The sequence below is a fragment of the Cryptomeria japonica genome, chromosome 7, assembly GCF_030272615.1.
Source record: "Cryptomeria japonica chromosome 7, Sugi_1.0, whole genome shotgun sequence".
In the NCBI taxonomy this organism is placed as follows: Eukaryota; Viridiplantae; Streptophyta; class Pinopsida; order Cupressales; family Cupressaceae; genus Cryptomeria; species Cryptomeria japonica.
Genome location: NC_081411.1, coordinates 83,155,585 through 83,183,413, shown reverse-complemented (window position 1 = coordinate 83,183,413; position 27,829 = coordinate 83,155,585). Strand labels below are relative to the sequence as shown.

At 35.0% G+C, this 27,829-nt stretch overlaps 1 long non-coding RNA gene across 3 annotated transcripts; it reads left to right on the top strand.

The window, feature by feature from the left end:
- Window positions 1–4,129: 4,129 nt before the first annotated feature.
- LOC131041473 (uncharacterized) lies at window positions 4,130–11,215 on the top strand. Of its 3 annotated transcripts, none has more exons than XR_009105036.2 (10): window positions 4,130–4,721; window positions 5,111–6,114; window positions 6,236–6,547; window positions 6,628–7,884; window positions 8,014–8,154; window positions 8,908–8,940; window positions 9,100–9,209; window positions 10,333–10,402; window positions 10,511–10,643; window positions 10,842–11,215. It is a non-coding gene; the product is annotated as an uncharacterized LOC131041473 (long non-coding RNA). The 3 variants fall into 3 exon arrangements; XR_009105037.2 differs by having other exon boundaries at window positions 4,131–4,721; window positions 5,111–6,090; window positions 6,628–7,879; XR_009105035.2 differs by having other exon boundaries at window positions 4,132–4,721; window positions 6,628–7,879.
- The last annotated feature ends 16,614 nt before the right edge of the window (window positions 11,216–27,829 follow it).

The following is a 27,829-nucleotide window of genomic DNA, read 5'->3' as shown; positions in this document are numbered from 1 at the left end:
GATGTGTAAAATAAAAAATGGTTTGTGGAAGGGTAAGTTCACTAAAAGTCATTTTCACCAAAATTCTAGTTTTGTGAACTCACAATTTCATTGAAAGAGGTTCATGTCAGTTCAATTTCATTGAAAAGAGAAATGTGAAAGGATCAATTCATAGATGACATGTTTTGTTTTCTCATAGCTTTGTATAATGAAGGTATTTTTTGTGAGATGGCCAAATCTCTTTGGTGGTGAAGAATTGGTAGCAAAATTCATTCTCAAGAAGTTGTTTCAATTTTGAGAATAGACATTAGTTGTGATGATTCAACTTTCCCAACTATAATATAAAACAATGATTCAACATTCCTTTTGAGAGTTTTGGGCTGGTTCATGTTGATTGAAGAGTTTCGAGAAGAGGGTGATTTGATATGTGGCTTTGACACAAAAGAACAAAAAAATACTATTAAATTAGAATTATTTGTTTGAAGTTGTAGAATTTGTACATACCTAAAGATGATAAAACTATTATTGTTGTGAATTACATGAAAAATCTATTTGTTTTACTTTATTTTATTAAATTGGTGAAATATCGAAATCTTGAGTTTGATGATGAATATTAAATATATCAACATACATTAATAGTCATCATCAAATCGATACTTGTTTTGATCACAAATTTGTCGCTATATCAAAATTTTGTGTTGTGGGTTGTTAAAATTGATCAGCTGATAAGGCTCTTAGTTTTAGATTGCATCATATAACCTTGACCATCCAAATATATTGTTGCAATTATTACTTCTCCTAAAAGTAGAGCTCACTTACTATTCCCTACCTCCTCCAAATTTCACTTCAAACTTGTAACCCTTAGTAATGACTATAATGTACCGCAACCCTTATATCAACAAAGCTACCCATGCCTACGATCAAGCCTAAGCTTATAAATTTCCTATCAACTAAATTTTTCCTAATTCTTAAGTTGTACACAAAAAGAAAGCACTCCAAAGATACTTAGGCTTATGGTGGCAATGCTTTTAATGATTGTAAATGGAAGGAGGTTAGTAAAAGAAAAGGTTGAAAGATAAATGAGGTTACAAACAAAAGATCTTCATCTCTAGATTCTTTCACACCCTAAATTATTGGGATTGTAAAACATGATTCTTCTGCATTCTCTACCTTCTATAATAACTACATTGTCTATTTCTACTCAATGACGTCTATCTCTTATTGCCTCCTTTATTAATTGGCTCTTTGTTGACCTCTTATGCCTCATGAAACCTTATTTTTGACTTAAAGGTATGTGTATATAACACATTATATGACCCTTTTTGAAAAACTTTTTGATTCAAAGTAGACCCCACAAAGTAACAAGTCATTAATATGCCAATACCAAATAATCAAAATACCCACTATTTAACTTTAATTATTCTACCAATTATCTTTCTCTTTTCTTTAATACCTTTTTAATCATGAAGATGAGCCCAACCAACCATAAAAGAATCAACATGCATGTGGACATTGGTCAATATGTTGACCATTTATGCCAGACTGTTTTATAAATTTATCTTTCCCTCCATTTTTAAAGTTTTTTATTGATCAAAATACTAACCATTTACACTAAACTTCTTATGATTTATCTTTCCCTCCCTTTTTAAAGTTTTTTGATTGAGGGTGGCTCCACAAACAATGTATCTCATCAAAATGCAAAGCATTTACACTAATCAACAATGTGGAGGGTGATCAAAATGTTGATTGTTTATGCTAAACTATTTTATGATTTATTTTTCCCTCCTTTTTAAAAGTTTTTGATTAATCAAAATATGATCATTTATGATAAATTGCTTTAGGGTTTATCTTTCCCTCTTTTTAAAAGTTTTTTGATTGAGGGTGGCTCCACAAAATGGTTGATAATCAACATGACTATTCGAAATGATCAAAGTGTCAGCTATTTACCCTAATTAGCATGGATGTAAAAATTGATCATTTATGCTAAATTGTTTTCTAATTTATCTTTCCCATTTTTTAAGCTTTTAATTTAATCAAAATACTGACCATTTAGATTAAATTGCTTTATTATGCAGAAAGCGTCTCCTTATATGAGATGAACAATCTAATTGAAATGATCAACAATTGAAAATGTTTCTTAGCCTTGCAAGATGATTGAAGACATTTGATCCGTCCATTTTCTTGTCCTTCTGTCCACTATTCACAACATTAATTCTTCTATGGCTGAATCTCTGCTGTTGCTGAAGGGAAGATGAGTTGGAGTTTGAGCTGTCACTATTGTTAATATTATTTGCATTCTCCATTTCCTTGTCCAGTCTCATCTTCTTGGACATTTTGTCACTTCGCCTATCGTCTTCATCCGCGGAGGGTTTTCGTCTTCTAGAATTTGATAGTTCCTTTTGTGACAAGTGCAAGGGTAGGGGCAAGTGCTTATATTTCATGTGTGAAGATAGGATACATGCAAAAAATAACAAGGCAATATACTTTTCATATGGTTATGAGTGTAAGTCCTTGGTGATCAATGTTGTTGACGTCAGTTGATGCTCTTTAAGTTGACTTACCTCGTCATTTATGGATTGTTAAGGTCCATGCCATTTGAACAAGAACCTAGCATGACCTATCATGACTTATTAGGATGATTTAACTTGGAGAGTTTAATCAATCAACTTTCTTTGAAATATGCATAAATTTTATACATTTTGTGAGATGTCGAGGAACCATATCTCTTTGCATATTCAATTCTATCTCTTCGTATTTCCTCTCTACATATATCTTGTTATCTACCCATTGTTGTCTATCCCTATATCTTTCTCTCTAACTCTCTGTATCACTCCCTATCTCTAAATTTATCTTTCTATCTCTCCCTCTCTCATTCTCTTCCCCCCTCTCCCTCTACATATTTATCTCTTCCATCTCCATCTCTATCTTTCTCTTCCTCTCCCCCCCCCCACCCTCTCTCTCTCTCTCTCTCTCTCTCTCTCTCTCTCTCTCTCTCTCTCTCTCTCTCTCTCTCTCTCTCTCTCTTATCTTAATCTCCATCTCCATCTCCATCTCTTAGCTCTCTCTCCTTACCCCTCTCTCATTGTTTGTCTCTTCCCCCTCTATCACTCCTTCCTATCCTCACCTATCCATCTCTCTGTCTCTCTATATTGCAAACATAGCATGAACATGTTGATGATGGGATCTAATTATCTTCTTCATTAAGAGATTTTGTTCTAATAATGTTTGGATCCTTGTAAGTATATGCATAGTTGATTTGGAACTATCACTTCTCCATTGAGACCGTTGTTACACAAACAACATCATTTTCTAAATGGTTTACCAATTCACTTTTTTTTCTTCTAATTATATAGAGTAAATAATAATATTTTTTAATAAATATATCTTTTTTGAAATGTTAATATTTTAGTCATATTTGGATCCTTGTAAATGGACGCATAGTTGATATGAAGCGATCATTTATTCATTGAGACCTATTTTATACAAACAATATCATTTGGTAAATGGCCTACCAATTCACATGATGAACTACATAAATGTATGTAAACAATAGACAACAATCTTCCTTCTCTCTATCAATCCATATCTCTCCCTATCTCTCACCCTTTCCATCTTCCTAGACCTCTGTATCTAGATTTCTTCGCCTCTTTATCTCCATCTCTTCCTTTATTTGTTTTACCCCTCTATTTTCATGCTTCCATATTTCTTATTTTATCTCTTCCCTTATCTCTATCTTACTATTTCCTAGTTCAAAGATTTTATTTAAATCATGTTTGGATATGTTTGAGTGGATACATAGTAATTTGAAGCTATTACTTCTCCATTGAGACTATTGTTGCACAAACAACATCATTTTCTAAAGGTCTTATCAATTGGCCTCACTTATTACATGTGTACAAAATATAGACCAAAAAAAAAAGAATTGACCTTCCACACCTTTTCAGCATACCCATTACACACCAAGATGCAATTACTAGTTATTTATCTTTCCATTCTTTTTTAAAGTTTTTTGATTGAGGGCTAATTCAGTTCTCTTTCTCCCTTTTTCAAGAATATTTCTTATTGAAGGTGCGCCCCACCAAACAGCAGGTAATCAATACGCCTATACGGGAGTCATCAAAATGCCGGCCACTAACCCTAAGCTAATTTATCATATACCTTTTGCGTCTTCTCTGTTTGTTAGGGTTTCAATTTATGTGTATGGCATCTACTTCTACCTCTGGTGGATATGCTTTTCATACAATACTAACATCTGCATCTACTTCTTTTGCATCCTCATCGGGAACTAGACACCCGAACTACGATGTATTCATAAATCATTGTGGAAAAGATGTCAAAGACACGGTGGCTAGCAGAATCTTCAATGCCCTCGATGCTACGGGACTGCGAGTTTTTCTGGACAAAGAGGAGTTGAAGAATGGTGATTTCTTCCCTAGAGTTCTAGAAGAAGCAATGAGTAGTGCTTCACTTCATATAGCGATTCTTTCCCAGAATTATGCAGAATATCTCTGGTGTTTGGCGGAGCTGGCATTTATGGTCGGAACTGGCAAAAATATTATGCCCGTCTTCTATTATGTTAAGCCTTCTGATCTAATATGGGCGGTTGAAGGCAAAGGTATATATGCAGATGCCTTCTCCGAGCATGAAAAGAAAAATAGATGCACTTCAGAAGAGCTTCAGCGCTGGAAACTGGCACTTAAACAAGTTTCGTGTTGTTTTGGGGCCATCGTAAAAAATATTGAGTAAGTATCAGTACTCTTTCTACTAAGACGGTTTAGTAGTAAAGCTCATTTACATGTATCTTGTGATTTAAATTGTAAAATACTTGTGATTTCAAACTTCGTTTTCGGTAAATTTAAACCCTACCTCTCAATTTCTTTTTCTTAATTTTTTATTGTTGAGCTTTCTATGGATCAGTTTGGACTAGATCTTAAAAGATCTTTGATCTGCTGTAGAGTGTTATATCACTGACCATCCCATCTTTCAGTGATAGAGGACTCAAGCAATAAATAAAAGATCTTTAAGTTCTGAGTCCTCGCTGATCCATACAAATATCACTGCATATCGCACATTTGGGTTCTTGTTTTTACTCAGTGTGTTCTGTTTCTTTAATGGTATTCCACATATTCAGTGACGAGCCGCGGGCTGTAAAGGATCTCGTGAATCGTCTAATGAAAGAGATGAGCAAGGTGCCATTAGAGGTTGCGATTGCACTTCAATCTGTTGGGCCGATAAAAATTGTTGGGAATCTGGGGAATGGGCGGTTCGGGCAAAACTACTCTGGCGAAGGAACTTTATAAGAAGAAAAGCTTGATCATTGATAGGTCAAGTTTTTTTTCGGATCTTCCATTGCATGAGAAACAGAAAAGGCTTTTGTAGGACCTTGACCTGAAATGCAAACGTTCAGCTTTTGACAATGTAGATGAAGGCAAAGAGGTTCTAAAAAGTCGTTTGAGATCTGTTTCTGTGCTTATCATTTTTGATGATGTGGATCATACTGATCGGTTGGATGCTCTGTTGCCAGCAACGGGCACCCTTGGCAAGGGAAGTCTGATTATTGTTTCCACACGAGACAAGCATGTTATTGAAGCTTGGTGCATCTCCGCCATTTATAAATTGAGAGCTATGGATGACACTGATGCCCAACAACTTTTCTGTTGGGATGCATTCTTGCAACCCTCTTCATTGTTGGGATTCGAGGATCTTGTTAAAAAGTTCATAAATGCTTGCCATGGTCTGCCTTTATCACTCAAGGTCTTAGGAGATCAACTCTATGAAGAATTTCACAAGGATTAGTGTTAGGCTCAACTAGACAAACTGTCCAGATGACATCAAATTGAGGCTCAGAATAAATTATGATGCTCTAGATAAAGAAGAGGAGAAGATGTTCATGGATATATCATGTTTCTTCATTGGATGGAGAAACAGTTGGGCAATTGCAGTATGGGATGGATCAGGGTGGAATGGTATACATGATTGGTAAAAGCTTGTGAACAATGTTTGGTTGAAGTAGACAAAAAGAATCGCATAAGAATGCATGATCATTTAAGAGATTTAAGAAGGGAAATTGCAAATCAAAGATCACCCTATCATCTTTGGTTTCAAGGGCAGGTAATCGAGATTCAGCCTCAACAGGTGAAGTCAATGCTTTCTCTCATGGCTCCATTAATCATGACACAATTTCCTCTCTCTAACCCTACATTCTACACAATTTGAAGATTTTCACAAAAATCCTGTTTTTGCACTTTCTATTCAGGAAGGAGTACGAATTCGAGGAATAGTAAACGCAACTGGAGACTCCTGTTACTCCTCTCAAGGGAAGATCATTATAAATACAAGCCAAGGATCTCGTGCTTTCAAGCCCTGCTCGCTTGGATTAAAGATTTTAGTGGGTACAGGGCATTTTTTCAATCAAGAAAATGAATAACTTCTAAAAGAACCGATCTGGCTTCGCTGTTACAGATTTCAGCACAGAGATATTCCGTCATGGCTTTCCATGCAAAAATTAAGAATTTTGCAGCTTTTTATTTGTGCAAACTTAACAGACTCGTGGGACACTGAAGCGAATGTAAGTATCTTGCTTTAACTATCTACGATTTTAATTTTTGTATTTACCATATACTTAACTGAATCGAAAATTCGCTGCAGCCTCCATTGCAGTTAAGAGAGCTGATTATCAATAACTGCGGAGTTTTCCGAGGATTTCCACAGTCAATAGGACGGCTGGTGCATCGGAAAGAAATGAAGGCAAAGTCCAAATCATCCGAAATGAGAAGCCTTCCTAGAGAATTTTGCTTTCTCCAATCGCTGGAGTTCCTAAAATTGTCTAGGTGTAGAAATCTGTCATATCTGCCCAGCGATTTTGGCGAGTTGACCAACTTGCAACATCTGGATCTATCCTATTGCTCTCAGGTGAGGTCTTTACCAGTATCTTTTAAGCAGTTGACACTCCTGCAATATTTCAATTTGGAGGAGTGTGTTGAGCTGACTGTCGAGTCAGATAAGTTAGACCTTCTGGAAGATATGACAAAGTTCAAGTATTTGAACTTCAATGGATGCAGCAAGTTAGAAAATTTGCCCCTCACCAATGGAGCGTCTTTGACAGAGCTTTATTTGGAAAGAACTAGCTTGGGGGAATTCCCAGATAAAATTGGCCAACTAAGCAAGTTGTCAGCGCTCGAGATAAGTAGTGACTCGTTGACAGCTTTGCCAAGCTTTATTGGTAATTTGTCCTCCTTGAATTCACTGAAAATCAAAAAGTGCCAAAACTTGAAATATTTGCCGGTCTCTCTTGAGACTTTATCCTCCTTTAACTTCACTCCATATCTCTCTTTGCCCCAAACTGGAATGTTTACCCGATTCTCTCGGGCGTCTTAATCTCTTAGAGGATTTGTCGATATCCTGTTCAAATATGACTTGTTTGCCAAAATCAATTACCCATGGCAGCGGCAAAATACATATGAAATACACGAAGGTGTCCGAGATTTCAATATCTGAAGACTGTTGTCCGTGCCTTGAGATTCTCATTCTTCAACGCAATCGTCATTTGAAGGCTATCAAAACCCTGCCCAGAACAGTGGAGACCTTAAAAGTGTATAATTGCGAGGTCCTGGAGGACATCGGAGGTATTTGTGATCTTGTAAAGCTTCAGACCATGAATATACATGGCTGTCGAAAGTTAGACGGCCTTCCAAGTTTTTGCCAAGCTGGTTTCCTTGAAAGAACTTGAATTGCCAGATCATCTCAAAATGAAGAAGATAGAAAGTTCGGATTGTTCGGGAATTGGGATCATTGAAGAATCCCGAATAAATGGATGACAGAACTAGACGCTTTCCCAAGACAGCTAGGAGCATAGTGAGAAATTGATACATCTGGAATTGGTAGCAAACTAGCTGCAATGGTAAGGTCAATATTGAACATTTACTAAAAATAACTTTTAAAAACTGTCAAATTATCCATTTAGTCTCAAATTTGCTCCAAATTAACTTATCTCTCTACGGTCTTTCTCTGAACCTGATTGTCTTGTGTTGGCAGATCTGCCCAATGCGAAAATCTTAGGCCACGTATCCACAGCAAATACCGTTAAAATTGTCGACAGAAGGTTGAGTAGGCTAGGCGGTGCTAAACATTTTTGCAGGCGTTTTTAGCCTGCCAATTGCTATGTATGGCTGTCTAGTAAGTCTCTTCTAAACTGCTATTAGAAACATTAATTTGAATGTGGCAAATTCATTACGTGGATTAATTAGCTTCACATAAACCCATCTGACAATTTTGTGATTTTGAAACGCCCCATATTGTGATTTTTGAAACACGCCCGTTTTGCGATTTTGTGTTTTTCAAGCAAAACCAGTTTGTAAGTTTTATTTTTTATTTTTCTGAATCACAAGCACTGTTTGAAATACATTCATTGTAGGAGTCCTGTGTTCTATTGTGAAGTTCAATCGGCAGAAACTTTCAGTTCCTCACAATTCTATACATTCCCATGTTTTTTTGACACTTCGTTTCAACAGGAATTTTATATAAATTTGAAGAAGATAACATTTTGTTGTTGATAGAAAACTAATGTAATTGCTGCAATTGTTTGAAGAGAATAATAAATCCAATTTTCCTGCGGATATAACCAACTTTGATGAACCATCTAGTTGTTGGTCTCTGTGCAATTTGTGTTTACTATTTAATCTACTGTAATTTTTATTGCTCTGTTTCTGCTCTGTTTTCTTAACATCCCGTTCCTTGCTCAAGCCCTTTTTGTGATTCCATGTTTTGCACAGCCTTATACTTTTCAGTTTAGATTAGTTTATTTGTTAATTTCCAAGTTTTTAGTTAATGTCTTTTGCATACACCGATTTTGTGATGTAATTTCCAAATACGCCCATTTTCTAATTTCATACTTTCTCTCTCACATTTTCTGATTTGATGCATTTGCAGCGCATGAATTACCAACCGTCAGACTTTTTTTGGGTGGGTAAATTCTTCATTCTTTTGATTGGTTAATTTTATAGCAAGGCAAACTTGAGTTCACATTCTACCATTGAGCTGTATTTCTTTTGTCATATCACCCCAAACAAAATTTTAATGGGTTTTATTATCTAATTTCATCATTTGGTATGTTGCTTCCAGATCTGTGTCTGCGGCTTCTTTTCGTATGCCCCTGTGATTGAACACTTATTATTCGCCTTCTATATCAAAATGCTGGCGCAGGTCTTTTGCAGAGTATGGGGTACGCTTAGGTATGTTATATGCTTAAAATCAAACCCTAACTCTGGGTTCCCCACGGTGACACAGGAGCGTGCTTATGCCCATGTCTCACCATAAGATTAACCCCTATTTCTAGGGATTTGTAATTTTCATGTTTTTCTGAATTTGCTTTAATTTCTGATTGTAGTTCCGATATAAAGGATTTCTTGTTCAGTTTCTAGTCATTACAGCTTCAAATTTAATATTTCAATTTATCATTTGTGAATTTTTTTATGGATCAATTATGACTGGAACATAAGACCTTTTATTTGTTGTTGAAGTGTTTTATCAACTGAATTATTGGTTCCTGTAGGACCAATCCATCTTTGGTTCAGGTTTGGCTTATTATCAATAGCCCTCCTTAAGTCACATTAGACGTTTGGGACTCCTAACCTTGGCTCTGATATTTTGTTGAGCTTTTCATGGAACAGGTAGGACTTGAACCTACAACCTTCCATTTGCTGTTGGAGTGCTTTATCAACTGAGCTACTGGCCTTTTAGAATCAGTCCATCAGACATCTTTAGTCCAGGTTTGCCTTATTACAAAACACCCTCGCTTAAGCCATATTAAGTGTCTGAGACTGCTAACTTGACCTGACTCTGAGACCATGTTGAACTTTTCATAGATCAATTAAGACTCAAATCTAAAACATTTCATTTACTGTTGGAGTACTCTACTGACTGAGCTACTAAACTTATAATACCAACCCATCTTTGATCTTAATTTGACTTATTACCAACAATACTGAGCTACTAAACTTATAATACCAACCCATCTTTGATCTTAATTTGACTTATTACCAACAATACTGACACTGTTGCCTCCTTGTGTTAAATTCTCCAATAGTTAGACATGTATTAATGCTTCAAAGAATATTTGAAAGGCATTTTTTTGTTCAGTTCTACCCATTATAAATTTAAATTTAATGCTTCGACTTCATCTTTGTCTTAAAATTTCCAGCTGTTATGTATGTTTTAATGCTTCAAAGAATGGAGTCATCGTTAAGCTTTGTTCACTTTCATACACAATGAAACATCTGCGATTCAATGCCTCGACTTGAGTGGAAATAGATGCTCTATATTAAGGTTGGATAGATTTTTTATCATTTTCTTCAGGGTTTTGAAAGATTGAAATTTGGGCTGCTATTCAACCCTTCACTCCACGCACACGACTTCCTCTCTGCAGGTACAGGTCATTTTAGGACTCATTTCTTCTATTTAGTATTTTACAGAACTTACTCTGCGCTTTCTGTTCCATCTCTTGCTGAAACAATTGTTTTGTATTGAATTACAGATCCGTTGGATGTTCATTTCCAGACAAGGATACAATATAAGCAAACAAATTCTGTCATGCTGAAGATAAATTCCACAACAAATGCTGGCCATTCTGAAGTGTTTTTTTGGAGGAACATGGGTTTTTCGATCAGGTAGAATCAAATTATCTTGAGCTGCCTCCAATATTCCCCTCATAGTTTGAAGAGTGCTATATTGCAGCACAAACTGAGAGTAATGGAGGTGTTAGTCTTTCATTCTACATAATAATTTTAATATGTTTAAACAAATGGCAGTACCTTACCTGTATGGATGTGTTTATTGATGAGCTCTTTCTTATTCTTGTGTAACAGGGATATGATGAGTTTGTGCTATTGAATTTAGCAAATGAAAATGCAATTGAAAATCATTCAACCTATAAGCCATCAGTCGGGGTTTTGATATAAACCATTCGAAATTCACCATCAAATTAGGGGCTCACTTAAAATTTTCTGCATTCGTACCGAGTTAGTTGAGAATTTTGAAGAAATTTGTTGGTAGTTATTTATTTGTTACTTGTTTAATTTTATTATGTACCTATATTTGGGGCATTTTATTTGGAGTCGCATTATGTGTCACAACCTAGCTGATACATCTAAACAGTTAGATTCTTTTCATAGTTAAGTATGCTGATGAGATAATTGTTCTATTTATCAAAAAGGGTTGTCATGAATCAACCTTGAACTTACTGAGTTATGGTTATCATTGTTGAAAAAGCATTTCAAGATTAAAGAAATAACATAATATTTTCATGAAATTATTTAAACATTAAATTGTTAAAATGTTTATTGTTAATAATGATTAATTATTTCTTGTTGTATGAGAAAGGAAACATTCACACTTTAGTGTCATAGGAGAAATATATAGATAAATTTTATTTATGAGTGTATTGTCTTAAATAGCATTTCAAAAATTAAAATTAATTTTATACAAATTAGATATTAATTTCAATAACGTAATTTCTTCATGAAATATTGATTTCCATGATTTATCAATTTATAATTATTTTGAAACTAGCTAAAAGCACAAACCAATATAGTGAAGAAAATCTATAAAGTGAATTTGAGAAATTAACTCATACGTTAGTAAGGCACATAAATAAGAGGAAGAGAATTGATACAAACACGTCACATTCAAGGGGCTAGTAAACTTCTATTTTTCATCCATTCGGGACATTGAATGTGTTTTTTAAATTCAGCAGGCATTTAGTAAGGGGCTTCCTCTAGGATTTGCATAGACTAGGTGAGGAGAGTAGGATAGATGGATGGAGAGTAGTGAATAAGAGAGTTAGAGATAATGGGATATAGATAGACATGAAGATGTATCTATAGGAAACCATAGATAGAGATAGAGGTGTCTAGAGTGAGAGAGAAAGGAGGTGATAGAGAAAAGTAGTAAATCGGTATAGGTAGATGGAGGTAAAAGAGGGAGATAGAAAGAAAGGAGAGAGAAATAGGGAGTGAGGGGTAGAGGAAGAGAGGGAGAGAAATCAATTGAAAGGGGCATAAAAGGGGAAGGGGGGAGAGAGATATGGTTAAGTAAATAGAGAGAGGGGGAGAGAGGTATAGAGAGATATGTTCTCCTAGGTCAACTTAGGGAAAGGTGTGCATAGGATCAAAGACAACAAGGCATCATTCTATGATGATTTATTAAAAAATATTACACTCCTTACTACATAAAATCTAAATGTCTCACTATTTACTACTTTTTAAATGTTTCATTTTTTGTAGGAATGAAAAAAAGAAGACTTTGTATGCAAAACTTGTGAGCATTTAAAGTTTAAAATATGAATGATGAACTTCAAATGACTATTTAATTTTTTTATAATTTAATAAAATTATTTCATCTATTTTGTAGGTCTTAGAATCACATTTCCAATGCTTGTATAAACTTAAAATTTTGATAAGAAACACAAAACTTATGCCCATTTTATTAAAGTATGCTTTTTAGGTTAAACAAAAATAGATATCCATTTTTTTTTTGTCAAAACGGATATCCATTTTTTGAAAACATAAAATAATGAAAATCACTTTAAGAAATGGATATCCGTTAATAACAAATGTGTTACTAACCCATATCCATTTTGGTTTGGTATTACTAAATCAAAATCAAATTTTGTTTGACCAATACAAAAAGTCAAAATATAAATTACATTTTTGGTAAAGTTAAAACACATTTTTTGCTTCTACCACTTTTTGGACCCCCATGATGCTGCACTCACCTTGCAGGTTAAGTAGAGTACATTGAAGTAGTGTCCTATTATACTAAAATTTTATGGATGAAGCAGAATTTGAATGAGATGAAAGTAGAATTTGATGAGTCCATTTCTATTCTTTGTGACAATACAAGTGCAATAAATATTTCAAAGAATTCTACGATATTCAAGGAAAAGCATATTGTAATTAAATATCATTTTCTAAGAGAAGGTTATAGAGAAACAAATAATGTTGGAATATGTTGAGACTAAGGAAAAATTTGTAGACGTTTTTACAAAGTTGCTTCCTAAGGAGACTCTTGGGTATCTTTAGTAGAAGTAAGGAGTGGTTGCTCCCTACGTAGAGGGGGGAAATGTAAACCACGTTGAAAGGCATTTGATGATCTCTTAAGGACTCACTTAATCTACCTCTCCACTTAGGATAAGCACAATGTATGAAAATTGTCAAGTGCTAGTAGATAACAATATTTAAACTTAAGGATCTGAGAGTACAAATCACAAAAATCTTCTACTGGTTCCCATTAGCTATTTATAATTTAGGACACATACGTGATGCACTGTTGTTCCATACAAATAGTGCATAGAGTTTCATACCAGAAAATGAAGAATGACAAGTACAAATATCTTATGCTCTAAATGACAAAAAAAATGATAAAAGGAAGATAAAACTAACTATAAACATAGAGTACAATGACAAGAGAAAGAAAGATGTTTGCAATGAGTCCATGAATGAAACCTCCAACAAAGATGATTCTTCTTCAATAACTAGCACACAAGATGGAAGGATGAAAATGTTGGGGTTGTGTTTTAGAGGTCTGCCACATTCAGATCCCCATTTTTGTGTTTCCACCTCCACAGACAACCATGATAGATATTTATGCAAATCAAGAACCAAATAGGGCCAAAGAGCTTTATAGAATTTGCAAGGAAAGCCATCACACCCAGGAGCCTTATCATCAACCATGGAGAAGGTAGATTCCTTGAGGTCCTCAATGCGAGTAATTGAGACAATCCCTCATAGCTCTATCGCACTCAAGTGAAGCATCTTGAGCATTGAAAACCTTCTCAAAATGGCGCATAAATGCTTAGAGAATGTCCAATAGCTCAGAAAGCACTGTTTTCCCTTGATTTTCTTGATGTCAGGGGAGGAATGACGAGCAAACAAAGCCAAGACAAATTCCTTGCAAGCTTGATTTCCAACCTTAAGCGAGTGAAGTTGAGCCTTGATTTGGGCACCATGAGCGACATGGATATTAGCAATCTACTTTTGGTGGTAGAGTTGAGAAACCCTAACTTGCAGGGCAGGGGAAAAGGGATTTGCCACATGAGCCTTTGTGGCATGACAGAGATCTAAAGTGGTAGCCTCATATGACCATTGAGGATAAATAGCCAATTGTCTGCCATAAATTTGAAAAAAGTGAGATGTTCTTTGAATAGCATTATTCCACCAAGCAACCCAACCCACTTGCTGAATAGGACAACATTCTTCATTTTCATCTTCATCACTACTTTATGCCCCCATGTACGAAGGAGATCTCGCTTGTGTGGGAAGCTTTTGACATGTACAGTTTGCACTGCTTTTTTCAACATTTCTACATATCATATGCCCTACAAAATCAATATTCGAAATTCCTCCCTTTTTAAGGAACACAAGAATAATAATACCTTCAAGAATCAAACATCTTCACTAAAATGATGAAACAAAAACAAATAAGTAGAGGATGTTGTGATTGAATGTTAAGTGGAAAACCTTCGCTCTATAAGTTCCATCTCCTCTCTAACCTCGACAACATCAAAATACAGATAGAGCTTCATATGAATAGTGCAATACATCTAATAAACTCATATATAATGGCCATTCATCTATTTCCCTTACTACCTATGCACACATGAGAGTTTAAATTAAATTTTATTCACTGTGTGATTATGCTAATGGGAGTTTAAATTAAATTTTATTCATCAAGTGATTATGCTAACAGACAAACATGCAAAATGTGGCCATATGAACAATACGTGAGATTAATGAACCTTTCAAAATGAACTCAAACATACAATCTTAATCCACTTCTCCATCAAATCGACAATTAAAAAGAAAATATATTGATTGGAATTTTTTTCTACTTCTTAGATGAAGGATAGTAATGTTTGTTGAAGCATAGACAAGACATACACAAGTGCAATAAGGGCGAGGATCTAATAATTGAACACCGTTTTCAAAATTTTATGTGCAAATTTCACATTCCTCTTAATTTTTTATAGCAACTTATTTGGTAAGCCCATTGCTTATAATTAAAGTTTCAAGGCTATATCATCAAATATGATACCGAAGCAGCTTGCTTTTTGTCAAGATGTCCAAAAAGACCCAAAAACAAAAAGTGAGTTTGAGACTTGTGCACTAGGTAATGTTCATTGGTGTGTTGACGTGACATCACATAATTTGTTACTTTTAGATCTAACGAATACATTATGGGTAGTCATTATCAACACTAACAACTCTAAAGTCACAACTATTGGTGTAACATTGTCAAAAATATGGACATTAAATCAACATGTGCTATAATAACTATTGAAGCATGCTTACTTATTGATCTTTCCCCTAATAGACATGCATGCAAAATATGGAATGCCATAATTGTAGAATACAAAAAAGATACATTACAAAGGTTATTACAAAAATCAACAAAATGCATACACAAAAGAGCTCACATGATTCCTTTAAAGAACTGAAGAGTGGAATGTGTCTCTTCAACTATCATTAGATAGAGGGAAGAAGAGTATGCTTTGGTACAAAAGGCAAAAAATACAAAACATAATGGTTGCAAACAAGTGATGAAAGATATGGTTTATATTTTTATGAGTTATCTTCTACATGTTTTTAAAACCTATATACCACTATAAAGCACCTCTCCACATAATTAAAAAAATGATCAAATGATAAATGATAATTGTAGACACCTAAAAATGTCTCATTGATCATGCACTAATTATTCGTCTAATTGATTAAATAATTCTTTAATTATTTATTTAAACTAATTAATCTTATTCTTCTAAATTCATATTTCTTCATCATCTTACTAATTATTTCGATTTCAATTCTATCATTGTTTAATCATTTAAACATCTTCTAATGTTAATTAAATATTTATTATTTAATTAATTATGTTTAATTCCCCAATTTAAATAATCTTTATTATTTAAATAAATTCTATTTTCAATTTCTATTTCTAATCATCTAATCATTCAATCCTTTTCTAAATATTAATTATTTAATTAATTGTGATTTTAATCTTTTAATTTAAGTAATCTTTATTATTTAATTAAAGTCCATTTCTAAATAATTAAATAGTTTCTTCAAATTATTTAATTAACTAATTAATTCTTCTAATTGTTTTTAATTCTAATTCCCCAAATTCATATTTCTTTTAATTTCATTTATTCTTCTAATTCCTTCTAATTTCAAATACATGTGCATGATTTCAAAAATCAAATCGAATTCTAAAGTCAAGTTCTAAATATATTCAAATACTAAATTCAATTTAAAATAAATTCAATATTTGAATTAAATCTTATGCAAAGATTAAATTGAAAATCTAAGTCAAAGTTCAAGCACATGCTAAATTAATTAATTAAATCAATCAATTAATTAAATCATTATCTCTTCAATTCTTATTTCTATCTTTTAGTTAGCTTTTTCTAAATAAAGCTCTCAATCAGCTTTCAATTAACTAACTATTTCATCCTCTTTATTTCCTCCAATCATCCTTTTTCATCTTTCAGTCAGCTTTTTCTCAATCAGTTGACTCAATTAATCTATTCAATCTATTCAGTTTCGCCTCCAAATCAACAATTCAACTATCAATCAGCATGTGAGCTCACCTGAGTTCCACCTCTTGATCAATCTGTTCCACCTTTCAATCAATCCTCTCCAAAAATCTATAAATTGAGCATTCAATCTTCATTCTCAACAATCACGAACTTTGAATCTTTGTGTCATTTGCAGGTTGCCAATGCAATATCTGAGAGCCACCATACCACAAAGAGGAGACGAGCAATGGAAGTGATACACAGTCATGGAATAGGGAGTTTGAATTGATTTATTTTATTTTCTTGTTTCTTGCTTTTGTGTTATTTCATTGTTTGTTTGTTTGAATTCCAATTAAGATAGGGATTCATGATTTTCCCTTTCATTCGTAGTTTGCTTTATATTATATGAACTTAGCATACGATATTTTGGTGAACCCGATGTGAACTAACAACAATTTAACCTTATTTTTCTTCTGTGTGATTTTGCAAATCGTACGATTTTTAAATTTTTTTTTGCAGGTTTGTACGGATTTAAAAAACAAATTACAAATCACGCAATCATGCTTACATCATCACGCGATCAAATAGACAAGCTTACACAATCGAGCATATAGTGTCACACATTAGTGCGAAAACCATCACATAAAAGCCCTTATAGGATCACACAATCGTTCTGTTAAGATCATGAATTCACCAAGAATATTGTTGTTCTGTTTATTTTATGTTTCTTGTTTTCTGTTCTCTATTATGTCAAATTCTATATGAAATTAGGTAAATTTGAATACGGTTTACATTTATTGCATGCTTAATTATGATATTTTATGGAACGTAAGGTGCAATTCAGAATTTCAGGTGCCAAGAGGATGAATGAACAAAGAAGACAAGCGAAACACTATTAGCAAATCCTCAAAGTAGAAAAGAAGATACAAGATCTAGAGGATCAATCAACCATCGACAAATATAATAGCATAATTCTCTCTTATAGAGTGAAATATGATTTTCTTAACATAGAATGGATGATGAGAGATCTTGCTAGGGCATCACAATCTGTTTTGTAGGTTCCAGATCAGAATTAGCTTTATTTTTAATTTTTTTTTGTTTAGTCTGTCTGTGTATCACACAATCGCTCTGTTAGGATCACACAATCGATATGTCAAAATTACGCAATCGCCTTGACAGAATCACACAATTGCGATCACGCATTCGCTGAGGTATCATTACGCATTTGTTCAATTGATAATTTGGTTTTATGTTTTCTGTGTATTTTCATGGGTTACTGATTATCTGTTTGCAGCATATGGTGAATTTACAGAGAGGATTAGATCTTTACTGAATGATAAACACTCATGCTCTCACACTTCAGTTTTGGGCTTAAAATAAACAATGGTTAAAGTGGACATGCATATTATAACACTTCAGTTTTGGGCTTAAAATAAACAATGGTTAAAATGGACATGCATGTTATAACACTTCAGTTTTGGGCTTAAAATAAACAATGGTTAAAATGGACATGCACGTTATAACACTTCAGTTTGACATTTTAAAATTGACATACACAAGCGTATCTCACACCTAAATTTGGGTTTTTAAAATGAACGTGAATCAGGTTGCTCATAGATTAACTCATATTTCATTTTCTTAAGGGAAATAACTTTTATTGTGTTTGGGGTGGACCTACTATTGCATTAACTACCTTTCCACCCACCTTTGGGGTCTTGGGAGAAAGGCAGAAGGTGATAACAACGCCCAATTTTTTTTATTTTAGTAGTGAGGGGTATCTTTGACTGGGGATTTCATCACCTCATAGATATACTTCTAATTGGGATGCATTGGGGATATCATCTCTCCTAATGTACTCTCGAGTGGGTTTTTTGAGCCGCTATATAAATATACTGGTCAGTTGGCTATAGTGTTGAGTGAATTCGATGTATGTGAAGGCCTTCCCTGCACCGATAAGCTCAAATAAAGTCTTAAGTGGCTTGCTCTGAGAATCTGTCGTTGGAGCGGGATCCCTCAAAATTTTACAATAAGAACCAACTTAGTAGCCCAAATCCTACATTCAGTGATTCCGGGAGTGCGGATCGTACCCCATAGATACCCCTTATGTACCTTGCACTATGAGATAGAAATCCCTCAGTGATAAGATCCTCGAATCTTCGGGGTAAGAGAGATTGGCATGCCTGAGAAGTGTGTGCCGTGAGTGGAGCCAGTTTTGCCAGACTCTCTATCTGTCCATCTTGTTTCAGTATTTTGCTACGGGGGCCTCATTGAATGGTGTCCACTTTCCAGCCTAAGATTGTATTATGTGCTTTTTTTATGTATCGTTGTATCAGACCAGTATTGAGTTAGTTATTTGGGCTATTTCAGGCCCTATCCTATGTATCTTTGAATTTTTAGAATTGGTCAGAACACTATTCCGTTAGCTATACTTATCTTCAAACAACTATTCTCAGATTTGGAAAATGACAAACTTGTCATACACACAGAGTTACTGGAAACAAAGTCCTCATTTATGTCCATATTATTGTCCTTAGCCCTTGCATAGTCTTCATTTACGTCCTCACTATCGTCCTTAGATTTAAGTCCTTGTCTAGACCTCATATATGTCTATCTTGGTCCATCATCATTTGCATAATCATCCTAGAAAGTCATAGCATGTGTCCTAATGGGTCTCCCAAGTGATGGTTTGCTCCCCTTCGAGTAACCTAATCTAGTACCAAATGGCGGTCAACGAGAAATTATTGACGGTTTAGGTAACTTGGCTTGGAGATTAAAGAGAAATGCACCTCAGTATATAGGAGTTGAGTACAAGCTAAATATAGAGTATAAAATTGCCCGTAGAATTGATAGAGAAATTGCTACAGAACACCTAAGAGAAGAGCTTGAAAAACACGTTGCAAAAATATTGAAATACTCAACAAGTCTCATGTCAAAACCCTTAATAGAGAGTCTGGTCTAGGGTTGCATATTCCACATCTAGGTCTAGAGTCTTACATAGTTGTCATCTTGCATTAGAGATTGAATCAGCTCAATAGGACCCACATGTCCTTATGATCTTAGATGCTCTTATACATAATGATAGGGACAAATATCTCTCATTGTTATTACAAAATGGGGCCAAATTACCTAAAGATTTTGATATCACAACAATCTTACCACTAGGAAATACTCTAGGTCAAAATAGCAGTCAAATACCACATATGACACAAACGCAAGCGATGACCTCAAGTTTTCCTCAGAATGCAACAACATCATCTATACAAACAAATGTCAGTTCAAACACAAATTCTCAATCAAGTGCATCATCTTAAATAATAAACATTAGCGCACCAACATAGGCTATACCAATAATGTCAAGTGTCTCAGCACCTATTCAAACACAAGTTCCTCATACAACAAGTCCAACTCAAGCTCCGGTTTCCTATTCCATAGGATCTACATACAATCATTAGAATACAAACCTAGGTTCCACTAATACAACAGATACAACTCAGGAAAACATGGGTTCACATATTGCTTATTTCACAGTACCCAGTGGAACTCATAACACGCAGAATTATAATTATGGTACCTTTCAACAACCTCCTAGTTATACTAGACCATGAATTCTTTTGTGGAAAATATACATGCACAAAGTGTACCTCTGACTCAAACAGATATTTTGTCCCAACAAGTACAAAATCTACAATAACAGATGACAACTATGCAAACCGATAATGATAAATAGAGCTACACAATGTAAAACTTACATCCTTATCCTTTTGATCACACATTATACATGTCGCCTTTCTCACCACATTTTGAAACACCAAAGTTTGACAAATATCGAGGGAAAAGTGATCCAAGAGATCACATCAGAGATTTTTTAACGACATGTATAAAGGTTGGAACTGAAGACACTTATCTAATGAGATTGTTTCCTAAAAGTTTGGGAGGCTCAACCTTGGAGTGGTTTTCACATTTACCACCAACTATCACATCATGGGGTGAATTAGCTGAACACTTCATTGTTAACTTCTCGCATAAAATTGAATCCCCGGTCACTTTGATGGACTTATGTGCCGCAAAACAATATGAGAATGAAAGATTCACATCCTTCATACAACGGTGGAGATCTCTCTATAGGAGATGCAAGACTATTATTCAAGAAATAGAGCAAGTAGACACGTTCACGGAAAACTTAATCCCTAAGATGAAGTACCCGATACAAATGCAATATTTAACCACGTTTAAACAAATCACTGAAAAAGCCCTAAAGTGTAAGAAAGGACTAGTAGAACAAGGTCTCATAAAATATGACAATAACAACAACAACGATAAAACCAAAGTTTGGTTGAAAAACAAAAATGTGACCAACGAAGGTGTTGTAGACACTTGTACAGTGTATAGAACTCAACCGGTTTTGTCTTTACAAGGTCCAAGTCAATCATTTAGTCCACACACAGAGAATAACACTGTATCGACAAATGTAAGCACTGCACAAACTATGAACACAAAATATACAAGGGTAAATACTCCAAAAAGGAATTACACACCTCTAGGGGAACCTATTGAATCAACATTAAAAAAGTTGATACAGACAAACACAATCACTTTGCCAGAAGTAAGAGTATATGAACCAGGGCCTTTCAAAGCTACATGGTGGAATGATAGTTATTTTTGTGAATATCATCATACTAAAGGTCACAAAATTGCAAGTTGCTATAAATTGAAAAACTTGATCGAAGACATGATTGATCAAGGTGAAATCACGATTGATACCGATAAAACTTCAACAAACACGAATCATATCATCTTTAAGGTTCCATTTGTCAAACATGACAAAGGGAAGGCATCTACATTAGGAACACAAAATAATACAACTAACTATACAAAAGTCTCATACGACTATACTATTCATGTCATTAGCTTAGGAGATGTAGTAAATGATGATTCACAAGAAGCACTCGATAATGATGAGCAATATCAAGAAACTTACAACAATGATAACTAGGTTTGCATACTGTCATAAATGTTGCCCCCTCTTCATTTTTCCGCTTATAGCTCATCAAAAATAAGGGTCATTATTTTCGTAGAACTTAAGTCTTCATCAAATGAGTTTCGTACTCATTCGTTGAACCTTTTTTTTAAAGCTCAAAATTTGAGTTCAAAGGAAATGCGATCCATTAAGTTTCAAGTCTTCATTAGCATAGTCGTTGAACTTGAACTTTGAACCTTTCTGGTTCAAGGTTCAAGGTTCAATCAGTCTTTTGTCTTGTGTTTTGCGGCTGTCTCTTTAGTACTAGTCTTGTGGTCACTTTGAACTTGAACCATTGAACCTTTTTTTAAAACGGTTCAAGGTTCATTCCCGTGTCGTTGAATTTTCCTTTTGTCTCTTTCTGCCTGTTCGCAAATGTTGATCTTTTGTCATTGAACTTTGAACCAATGAACTTCTTTTAAAATAGTTCAAGGTTCAAAGCGGTGTTTTCAAATCAGCCCGATGGTGTTTAGGAAGAAAAGGCGACACAATCAAAACAGAATTTTCCTTGGTTTTCATGTCTTCAAATTGCAATTATGGAAACAATCATGAGAAGGCATGTCGACTGTGTGGAGTTGATTTCTAATTAATAAGCATGTCAGAATTATATCAAATCACAAGTGGTTTTACATAGATGAATGAGCTGGGACGAAGCGTGTGTTGGTTCTTTTCAGTCTTTTCTGTCCTTAAATATGGGGCGTCTCAGGTAAGACAATTATTGTTGCCATTGGTGAAGAGTGGAGACGCAAAAGGTAATTTAGCTCAGTTCTTTCGAGGGTTTCATAGTTTGATGTTAAAGACAGGTGAGTTCAATTGCTTATTTTCCCCTGCTCTGTTTTAGTTCCAAAATTGGAAAAGTGAAATTCTTTGCCTATGAGTTGAATGTTGTCTGATTGACGCAATTTAAAGAAAAAATGAGACCGACTCTTCCAAAATTGGGTCGAACATCATGCTTGCTTAGTACCCTCCCAGAGTTAGATGATATAGCCTTCATTCAAGATGAGTTAGATAATTTTCCAGAGAGGGCCAAGAACCCAACAGCCAATTCCATGATGGAAAAGATAGTTCACAGTGGTCTTGTTGAGGCCGTTGCATTCCCAATTGCTGCTCCTTGCCCATAATTAGTATATGCATGCATGAACAGATATGATGCTAGTAATAGGTGTATTAGAGCCAATAATGGAGACATGCTAGTGTGGATTGACAGAGAAACAGTAATGGCTACAGTTGGAATTCCTCACAAAGAGCCGTATGAAGATTGGTCCATAGGAACCTCATATGCATTTTTCTTTGAGAAGAAAAGTGTTTATCAGAACGTCATTGCTAGAAACTGGCTCCTTAAAATACAGAAGTGAGGTTCTAGGTTACCTAAACCCTTGACAAGAGAGCATTTCATTACAGAAGTTAGGGATATCGTGATTCTTTTGAATAGGCTTAAGGGGAATTCACATGCCTTCTATTGGGAGGACTGGATGTATTTTTACATTCAGGTATTATTAGCTGGTGAAAAATACCTTGACTAGGCGCAAGTAATTGCTGAGAGATTGCACGAAGGTTTGAGTAATTTTGTTGGAACAACTAATTTTCATATGACTTTATACCTGTTTTATATTTGAGCCTGTATCAGAGAATGGCCAGGATTATATCAAGAACCTTGGGTTAATGGAATGAAGGTCTATGAGTGCTATCCACATTTGCAGATACGGAGGTACACAAAAAAATTCTTGAGATGGAATGATGTCTTTGTGGAAAGATTAACTTTTGAACTATAGGGAATTTTGAATAATAGATTGTCACCTGAGGCATTAAAGTTGGTCAGCACATATGAGAGCTATTTTATTCAATTTCCTAGATTTACTTATATTAGAATTGGTGGCTTTGAAGATGAACCTTTCAAATTGCCCAGATATGCCCTTGATAGTTATGTACTTTAAGAAGTTTGCAGACAGTTAGCTCATGTTGATAAGAAATTAGGGATGAAGACTGAGTCTGAAACAATTTTCCAGTTGAACTCAGATATTATAGTTGCCAAACTGTTTCTGATGCATTGAACTTAGAATTGGAGCTCAAGAAGATGAATTTGCCACCATATGTTGCTCGGCAGGGGTTTGATAGAAAAGAATATGCAATGAAGCACCTGAATGTTGATGTGAAATTTTCACATATACCCCAGTTAGAAGACTACTAGGAGGATTGCTGTGATGAATTTGAAGTCTGGAGAAGATTATGGTCAAGGTTCACTTTATGGAAAATCATTACTTTGAAATTGCCAATGAACATAGCAGAAATACAAGAAGAGGAAGGTGAAGATGTATTGGACCCGAAGTTCAATAAAATAGTTCATGAGCAACCTATTCTTGAAATTGACTGGGATAGGAGAGAAGAAGAAAATATTCAATCTAAAACCTTTAATGTTATAAGGAGAACAAAAAAATGGTTAAGAGACTGTAGATCTGGAATAAGACTGACCACTACCTCAGCTGAGAAATCAATTGAGCAATCTCATGCTGCTGTAACAATTTCTTCTTCTAACATTATTGTTAATATTGTAGGTGTCACTGATACTCAAGGTGAGAAGGTTCAAACCAGAAGGTTTAAAGAACCACTATTTGGTCCCTCAACAGTTCGAGTCACCCGTTCCAAAAGTAAGAGGAAAGGTGTAGAAATCTTAGGAAAAGAAACTATCATAGTTCTTGATAGTGAAGAGGCACAAGTAATTATGGGTGAACTGGAAGCAAACATCCCCGCAGCTCAAGATGCAGGTAAAGAAAGGAGCAACCTGAGGAAAGCCCCAATCAAGTGACTACTTTGGCTACCATGGATTCATCTGAATATCAGACACCGCCAGCAAAAGTATCCCCAAATGTTTCAAGGTGGTTGGGAGTGTCAATTAGTAAGAAACGTAATGTAGTCCCTATCAGTGTACCCATGGAGGATATGGTGAGTAAATGCCTCGGGAAAACACCTAAGTCTAAGAAGCTAAAAGCAGAAGCTATGCTAGAGGTAGATGAGAATACAGGGCATTGGGTAGCTGAAGTGGCTAGGCCGATTTCAGACAAAGACCCAAAAAATGCTACTGAGCAGGATTTTGCTATTGAAAAGATTGATTTAGGAACTGCTTCAAGGGCTGTTGATGCAAAACACCTAGAGTCCTTTGCTAAAAGAATGGTTTCCAGAACATGGAAGGATGAGAAAGACAAACGGGAGTTAAAACAGACTATTAAGTAGATGGCAGAGTATATCAATGCCATACATCATCCCAGTCCACAACCCCTGTCATAGGTTTCTTAGAGTTTTGATCCGAAATCACCTATGAACCAGAATTTGTTGGATAAGGTTCAGAGAAATCATGTGTTGGTGGAAACCTTTGAGGAGTGGCTTGAATCCATAATTCAACAAGGAATAGAGTATATTGCTAATCTGATCAGGGTGTACGAGGATGCTATAACTGTAACTGAAGAGCTTGAAACAAAGGTGTCATCGTGGGAGAAGGAAAGGAAAAAATGGGTTGCAGTATTGGTTCAGATGAAAGATGTGTAGAAATACGGTGTCATGAACTTCCTCACAGAAAAGGCAGTAAATGATTTAGATGACAAGGAACTGCATGTGGCCAAAGAAAACATTGAATGGAGAAATTCAATCATAAAGCAAGGTCACAAAGAGTCCATTAAGTTGTTGAAAGAATTGAAAGAACTCATTGCCGTGATGTAGAAAGACTTAAAGTGCATTGATGTACAACTTCTAAAGGAAGATGGACAGACTATCAAGCAGGTAGTAGATATGGTGCAAAGTTTCAGAGGGAAAATAAACTTTGTTAAAGAAGCAAAATCTTTCACTAGAGATGACTTCACCAGGGTAGCTCGAATTGAATCTATGTTGGTTGTCTGTTCAGATCACTTAGAAGTGCACAAAATTAAAGTCACGCAAGTGGGTATGGATAAAGAAGTCTGGAAGCAATGCATCCTGCACATTGGGCTCCCACATTACCAGGTTGTTCATAACTTCTCCGTGGCTCATATGGAGTGGCGAAATATACATGGCACCACACACACCCCAGAGACAATTTAGGCCATTTTCTGTTCTTATCATTATGGCTCTATTTACGGCTTGTAGCCGTTTAGTTAATTTCAGTTACGGGCAGTTGTTTCTTAAATTTCATAGTTTCATTTTGTTAAAAAAAGACAATTAAGCCTGGCGGCTATATATATTAGTAATGATGTTTTTGCACGATATAAAAATTTTGGGGAAATTGGGAGGAACAGATGGATCTCACTTGTAATTTCAGTGAAAGACCCATCTTTGAATGGGATGGAATATATGATACAGCTTTAGAAGCCTGTGTGTTTTGACTGTGTAAAAATTTCTGTTGGGATGATTATGTGTTCATGTATCTGATTCTTTTTCTCTGATTTTTCATTTGAAGTCTGTGAATCAATTTGATAAATGAAATTAGTTGAAAGCATTTGGATATTCTAATTCCCCTTGTCCTATGAGTCATGAGTGAGTATCAATCAGAGTTCAAATATTTTTGATCATCTTGTGAGTTCCTTTTCATTCGAGATCAAATGTCTTACTATGAATTTCATTATCTATCATTAAGCATTCACGTTGTGTTGACTAGTGAATGTTGAAGCCTTTTGTTTGCTTTTCGATTAAAAGTGAATTACATGACAAAATTTATTCAAAATTCATTGAATATCATATAGGGAGCTGTACCTTAATACAAAGGGTAAAAACAATAATTATTTACCCAACTGTTGGTTCTCATTGGTTTTCCATTTGGGCAACAGAAGTATTAATTTATAAATTTTGAGAAATCCAATCCGTTAGCCAACTATAAATGCCAAAATATGATAAAGACAAAAATATCTATCTCATGGACTGGGGGCATGAAGAACCATTTCATTTGGGATGGTTTCAAGATGAACTTATATCACATGTCATGGATGTCAAACTTACACATGATGACTATAGGGAGGGATATGACATAAATCTTGATAACACAACATATGTTACAGATAGTTCCTTCACAAGAGATGATATAATGGATGCAATCATGATAACTCCCAGAGACAGAGACTGTGTAGTAGTTACTCGTAGATCTAAAGTAACTTTACAAGGAGTACCATCAAACCTACCACCAACAATAGGGACCTTCCGACACATATATCACTCTTTGAAATATTACGTATATCACCAACTCATAAAGCTATCCTGGACAAAGCACTTGAAGATTCAGTAGTAGACAAAAGTATAGATGAAAATACCTTCCAATCCATGGTGGGAAATTTGGCACAAGGTACCCACATTGCATTCACAGAACAAGATATTCCTAGTGATAGAATTCTCCATAATGACCCGCTACATCTAGAAGCTTACATACATAAGAGAAGAATCAGAAGAGTACTTATAGATGGAGGAGCCGGTCTCAACATTTGTACTTTAAAGCTGGTTAAGGTATTGGGATATTCTGAGCTTCATATTGATCCTTCAAAGAGAATAAACATCAAAACATATGATGATGAAGAGCATCCGTCAAAAGGTATAGTTACGCTACCATTACAAGTAGGACCTATAACAACAAAGGTTGCTTTCCAAGTGTTGGACAAAGAACTAGGGTACAATATGTTATTGGGCTGCCTATGGATTCACACCATGCAAGCTATACCATCAATATTTCATCAATGTGTTAAATTCTCATACAATGACATTGAAATCACCATAAAGGGTGATCCAAATCCATTCCAACACTGTAATCACCTAAAGGCAAGTATAGATAACCAGGTACCAATTAATCAAGCAAAACCTCTCACTACACAAATGGAATCATTAACAATCATAGAAACACAAAAGAATGCGCCTACAACATCTTCTTTGTAGATAAAAGATTTTGGTTGTGGAGAATACTCTATTTCAAGTACCTCAAATGGAAAACAATTATCTTTGTCTCCTAGGTCTTTTGGGAAACCTCAAAACATGGTAATGAAACAAGACAAAGGAAAAGAAATAGTCAGATACTCAAATTCATGCTCTTTCATTAGGTGGGGAGATTTATAAGAAGAATCTCTGAATGAAGATGACAATCACTGGATATACAACTGAGAGGGGGGGGGGTGAATCAGTTGTCTAATAAATTCAAACCCAAAACAACTTAGCCAAACTTAATGCTTAATACTGCTAAACCAAATTTAATGCTGGTAGATAGTTTATCAGTTAATTGCAGTACCGATAAAGTTTAATGCATGAAATAGAAAGACAATTACATC